The following is a 6,895-nucleotide window of genomic DNA, read 5'->3' as shown; positions in this document are numbered from 1 at the left end:
AAAAATATATAAATTATTCATTAAAATACAAAATTAACATATAAATTATTCATTAAAATACAAAATTAACGGCAAAAATTTGTCTACGTAAAATTTGTCTACTTTGACATATATGATTTCTCTCTTTAATTAATTTTTTTCTCTCTTTGGTAATTGCTTTTTTTTTATTTAATTTCTCCAACAATCTTGGTTATGTATAAAGCAAGAAATGTATCACACATTTACCTTCCCACATACATATCTATAACAAGCTACATACACTCCAACAATCTTTTAAGTGATGCCAATTTTTCTTACTAGATACACGTCTTTAACAAGTTAGATACACTTGTTCTCCTTACTAGATACACATCTCTAGCTAGATATACTCCTCTACCCTGCTAGATACATACCTCTACCTTACTAGATACACGTTTTTAACAAGTTAGATACACTTGTTTACCTTATTAGATACACATATCTAGCAAGCTAGATACACTCCTTTACCTTGCTGGATACAGGCCTTTGTAAGCTAGATACACATCTCTGGTAAGCTAGATACACTCATTTACCTTGTTAGATACACATTAATTACCTGGTCCTTAATATAGGAATATACCCATTAATTTGACAACCATACTCCGCTGAGCTGATTATTCCATGGATATTGAAATCCAGCCCAGTACCAACATGTGATTTTAGACATATTACCTACCAATAAAGAGTCGTTTTAATGATAGTCTTTTTAATGAAGTCTTTTGAACACGAAGTTGCTTGGCCACATGCACACCATATCTAACAGCAATCCCCTCTAAAATTTTTGGTTCCTAATTGGCCTTTACTTTGTAACATGCATACCATATTATGATTTCATTCTCCCTCGCAGCTGGTTCACCCTGTTTGTTCCAATAACAAGGGCTACGCGAAGCCACCTAATCCAACCCTCCCTTTCCCGTTCTAAATTTAGAATACCCATCCCCTCATTTGACCCCATTAAGTTGCTAGATTTGGAAAGGGTTCACCCTTATTTTTAGGGTTTAGTTTTTGTTTCCACACCCCCATTCCGATAATAAGGGAAAGGGTTTAGGGTAGGGGCCTAATCCAACCCTAAACCCTTTCCCGTCCTAGTTTAGGATGGATAGACTCCTTTAAGTTGCTAGATACATCCCTTTAAATTACTAGGTACATACCTTTAGCTAGTTAAATACACTTCTTTAAAGTACTAATACATTTCTTTAAGTTGCTAGATACATCCCTTTAAATTACGAGGTATATACCTTTAGCTAGCTAGATACACTTTTTTAAGGTACTAGATACATTTCTTTAAGTTGCTAGATACATCCCTTTAAATTACTAGATACATACCTTTAGCTAGCTAGATACACTTCTTTAAAGTATTAGATACATTGCTTTAAGTTCCTACATACACCCCTTTAAATTAATAGGCACATACCTTTAGTTAACTACATATTTTATGAATTTTGCTTCTTGGGTATTGGAAACAACAAATTAGATACATTAAAGTTTGATAGATATATTTCTTGGAACATCAATACTAGCTACTGCCTCGCACTTCTGCAACCGCCACTCGACATAAGTATGCAACAAGAACATGCTGGAGAGATGCATGGCCCTGTCAAATTCAGCCATGGGTCACTACGAAACGTTCGAGGCAAATCCTATAGAGATACAAGAAATCAATGAATAAAGGTATCAAAATTCTAATGCTTAACCAAGCTTAAACTTGCTCAAAGATATTCATGGCAAATATATAACAATAGTATACGTTTATCCATTTCACATTAGGAATTGGATGAAGTCGTATAGTTTATGAAGTCCATGAAAATGCAAGATTATAGTACTCAAGTAATTAGGCATCTGTTGCCATGAATTCTTTGATGGTGCATAAAAACATAAAATACAGTGGCATGGGACCAATTAACTAATACAAATCACATGGTGACTCTTGCTTGAGTTTAATAGCCTCGTAAAATTTCATAAACAATGGTTTCAAGTCGAAAACTTGGAATTTGACTCAGGTGTCTAACAAGGATGCATATCCAAGGGTCAAACTCTGTTATGTTATAAAAAAAATCTTTTATATAAGGCATAAATTGAAGTGTCCAGGTGTCATTCCATGCCTTCCACATCGGAGTATTGAGTGTCGGACATGGGTACGAGAGTAACATAGTGACGGAGTAACATAGTCTGACACTTGAAAGCTGCAATACTACAATTAAATTTCCAAGGATTGATATCTCAATGAAGACACGTAAAAAACTGTAATAAGGAGATGTAATACCGCCAACATATTACCAAATGCGTCATGAGACCAATTACGATTATACACGCATTACAACAATATCAACCTGTTCATACATATTACACAATGAAAGATCAAGAAACACAGCATGGTATATCAAGAAACAAAACATTATCATCCACAAAAAAGCCAATTAATCTAACAATCATTCAGCTAAAGTATCTCAATAAAACAATCAACCACAAACAATGAATCAAGCTTCACAAAAGACACTACAACAATAGCATCAAAAATATGCCAAAACAAGAAAAAAAAAAACCAGCAAACCCACTTGATCAATCTTTTAGTCACAGGCGTCTACATGCCCTCAGTAGCCATAATCAAATCATCATAATAACTCTCAGGCACAGTAGATTTTTGTTTTTGCAGCACCCGACAACGTAAACCAAAACTTAGGCCTTCAAACAGGAGGAATTCCCTTCCTGATTAATCTCTTCAAAGTAATAGCATTAGTTAAAGATTTAAGCCTCCATACCTCAAAGGCACCAGCAAAACTCCATTTTAGTTGGTTTATTTTTAGACGAGGGATCACAACTGAGAGAACAGGCATTGTTGGCCTTTATTTAGCAATTAGCCTGCAATCAACAAGCAACATATTCATGAGTCCTTATAACTGCAGCCAAAAGTAGTAGACATCCATATCCTACCTGGCAAATATTAACCAATTAATTAGGATGTCGAAGATGAAACAAACATTCAGCACATGATGTAATGCTATTAGTTAAAGCTGATAATTTCAGACCTTCTTTACCAGAAAGATGCAATCTAACCTAGATACACATATTACTTAGTCCAAATACATATATTATACATTCAGATACAATTGTCGATTTGTGTATCTTAGAGTAGTATTATGCGTACCTGGAGCATAATTTTGTGTATCCCCACCCATCACCACCACAATAGTAGGTGACGTCCCTGACAACCACCGACAATATCAACGCCCACCTCTGACGACACCAGAGATATCAGTGAATAACACCAAAGGCGCCGAAGATATCACCAGACACTTCAAATGGCGCCAGCGACATCGACGAGCTTCCCCATCCACAACAAGAAACCTCGTCAGAACCATAACCAACACCATCGCAGCCCAACCACAACCAACACCACCTCGTCAGTCGTCAACCGGAATCCCCACAAACACCAGTCATGTCGAATTTATTCTTCTCAAAGGGTTCCATTTTGCCTAAATAGATCTGGTTATCGGCTGCCACCCAACGCCAACCCACAACAACCTCCAATAGACGCCGCGCCCATAGAAGTCGGTTTTATCACTAGATCTAGGAATTGATAGGAATGAATATGGTTGAAGAAGAGAAGCGCGCGGTTGCCGACAGTGACGAGAGTAGTGATGCAGGTGCTCGTCGCTTCTCCGACTTTTGGTTGGTCGAGGGTGACCCCAGCATCAGGCTATGGTGGCTGTTGTCAGTGGTGGTGGATGGGGATAAGAAAGTATTAGGAGAAAGTGGGTCGTTAGGTGACTTGTGGTGCACGGAGGTGGCCGTCGGCAGTGCACCTGAATATGGGCAGTGATCGGTCCGTCGCCGTCGTCGTTGGTGCTCCCCGGCGGCAGCAGAAGCCAGTACATGAAGGTACGGGATGAAAGAGGATGGGAGAGTAGTGGGGGTTGGTTTTTAAGTAATAGGAGGAGTGGTTTTTTAGTTAGTTCGTACGGTTCGTACTGAACTTTAGTTCGCACCTGACCCCGACCCTATATATATATATATATATTTATAGTAATAAGATCATGTAAGTCCACCTCTTACATGTGAGTCCATAAGTCTCATTGTGAGCCTTTGGATTTTGAAAATGAAGGGATAGGATGAAACACAAAAAAGATCATTATCACATCTCCTCATTCTCTCTCTATATCTCACTTCTCCATATTCTCTAAAAAAAACCCAAGAAAAAAAAAACTCAAAAAACCAAACAAATAAAAAACCCAAAAAATCCAAATAAATCATTTACTCATCTATTCTTCATTCACCTACCACCACCCACCGGACACCACCACAGTCGCCACCTCCGCCGCTGCCACCACCACCGCTGCCGCCGCCGCCACGACGTCATTTTTTTAATTTAATTTTTTTTTTTTTTTTAAACTTGATGTTTGGGTGTTCTTTTTATTTTTTTTTGTTGTCCTTATATTGTCTTGCTATATAATATTGTTTTAATTTTGTGAGTTTTTTTTTTATTTTAATCTTAGATCTACTAAAATAGATCAATTTTCATTGACCCGTTTTTTTTGTTCATTTTCGTTTTGTTATTTTTTTTCAATTTTCATGTTTTGGTCTTTTTTTTTCATTTCCGTTTTGTAGTTAATGTTTTGTTTTTTTTTTACCCATCTCCGTTTTTTTTTTGTTCATTTCCGTTTTTTTTTTTTTTCAATTTTCATGTTTTGGTCTTTTTTTTTCCGGTTATTGACATTTTTACAAATTATAGTTTGATTTTAGTACTAAATCTATTAGTTATGAAATCTCATTTTTTTACTTTTTTCTTGTTGATATCACTTTGTTAATATTCGTCTTGTTATATATATTTGCCAAATTTCGTATTTAAAATTTTCTTTTGGTATTGTGTGATTTAGGATCTATTAAAATTACTTTATCGGTTAAAATTACACTTTTTTTCGTTAAAATTACACTTTTTTTCGTTAAAATTACACTTTTTTCCGTTAAAATTACACTTTTTTTGGGTTAAAATCACAGTTTTTTCCTTGTTAAAAATACACTTTTTTCCGTTAAAATTACACTTTTTTGTGTTAAAATTACACTTTTTTTCCGGTTAAAATTATAGTACTAAATCTATTAGTTATGAAATCTCATTTTTTACTTTTTTTATGTTGATATCACTTTGTTAATATCCGTCTTGTTATATATATTTGCCAAATTTCGTATTTAAAATTTTCTTTTGGTATTGTGTGATTTAGGATCTATTAAAATTACTTTATCGGTTAAAATTACACTTTTTTCCGTTAAAATTACACTTTTTTCCGTTAAAATTACACTTTTTTTTGGTTAAAATCACAGTTTTTTCCTTGTTAAAATTACACTTTTTTCCGTTAAAATTACACTTTTTTCTGTTAAAATTACACTTTTTTTCGTGTTAAAATTACACTTTTCCGTTAAAATTACATTTTTTTCTGTTAAAATTACACTTTTTTCCTTTAAAATTACACTTGTCTTTATTAAAGTTACATTTATCTCTACTAAGGTTACCTTCTCAATGACTAAAGTTACGCTTTTGGACAAAAGTTAGAACAATTTGGACTGAAGTTACACAAATTTGGACTAAAATTTGTCAATTTGGACTCAGGTTACACAATTTGGACTAAAGATACACAAATTTGGACTATAGTTATACAATTTGGATTAAAATTACACTTTTATGGACTAAAATTACACTTTCGTTGACTAAAATTACACTTTTGTAGACTAAAGTTATACATTTGTGGATTAAAGTTACCCATTTGTAGACTAAAATTACACTTTTTGGGACTAAAATTACACTTTTTTGGACTAAAATTACACTCATAAAATGATAAAAGATACACAAACTATCAATTTACTAAGTTACACTTTAGTGGACAATAATTGAAATTTCACAATCTCAATGACTCAAAATAAATGAATTGTGTAACTTTAGTTCAAATTGTGTAATTTACTCTAAATTTAGTCGTAAATAGTGTATTATTAGTTCAAAATTATTCGTAAATAGTGTATTTTCAGTCCAAAATTGTATAATTTTAGTCCAATTTTAGTTGTAAATATTGTATTCAATTTAGTCGTAAATAACTCCATTAATTAGTCCAAATAGTCCAAATTAGTTAGTCCATATTGTCCAAATTGTCCAAATTAGTTAGTCCAAATTGTCCAAATAGTCCAAATTAGTCTGTCTAACTTTAGTCCAAGAGTGTAACTTTAGTCATTAATAGAGATAAATGTTATTTTAACAGGAAAAAGTGTAATTTTAACCGAAAAAGGTGTAATTTTAAAGTAAAAAAGTGTAATTGTAACAGAAATAAGTGTAATTGTAACAAAAAAAAGTGTAATTGTAACAGAAATAAGTGTAATTGTAATAGAAAAAAGTGTAATTGTAACAGGGAAAAGTGTAATTATAACAGAAATAAGGGTAATTTTAACCAAAAAAGTGTAATTTTAACCAAAAAAAAGTGTAATTGTATCAGAAAAAAGTGTAATTGTAATAGAAAAAAGTTTAATTGTAACAGGGAAAAGTGTAATTATTACAGAAATAAGGGTAATTTTAACCAAAAAAAGTGTAATTTTAACCAAAAAAAAGTGTAATTTTAACCGAAAAAAGTGTAATTATTACAGAAATAAGGGTAATTTTAACCAAAAAAAGTGTAATTTTAACCAAAAAAAAGTGTAATTGTAGCAGAAAAAAGTGTAATTGTAACTTTAATAAAAACCAAAATAACAAATCTAAAATATAGTATAACACCCACAACATTAACATAATAAAAAAACCAAAATAAAAACCAAGAATACTAGATCTAAAATAAAAAAAAAACGAAATAAGAAGTAGATGAAAATAAATGAAAAAATCAAGCGAAATCTTAAATACAACCGT

At 32.7% G+C, this 6,895-nt stretch overlaps 1 long non-coding RNA gene across 2 annotated transcripts; it reads right to left on the bottom strand.

Moving 5' to 3' along the window:
• Window positions 1-1,170: 1,170 nt before the first annotated feature.
• Window positions 1,171-3,916, bottom strand: LOC141611389 (uncharacterized). 2 transcript variants are annotated; one of them, XR_012528608.1, is made up of 3 exons: window positions 3,164-3,916; window positions 2,574-2,877; window positions 1,171-1,658 (listed from the first exon to the last, which is right to left on the bottom strand). It is a non-coding gene; the product is annotated as an uncharacterized LOC141611389 (long non-coding RNA). The 2 variants fall into 2 exon arrangements; XR_012528607.1 differs by having other exon boundaries at window positions 2,778-2,877; window positions 3,164-3,906.
• Window positions 3,917-6,895: the final 2,979 nt, after the last annotated feature.

The sequence above is a fragment of the Silene latifolia genome, chromosome 11, assembly GCF_048544455.1.
Source record: "Silene latifolia isolate original U9 population chromosome 11, ASM4854445v1, whole genome shotgun sequence".
Taxonomy (NCBI): Eukaryota; Viridiplantae; Streptophyta; class Magnoliopsida; order Caryophyllales; family Caryophyllaceae; genus Silene; species Silene latifolia.
The sequence above is the reverse complement of the archived record's forward strand: the minus strand, read 5'-3'. Positions and strand labels throughout refer to the sequence as shown.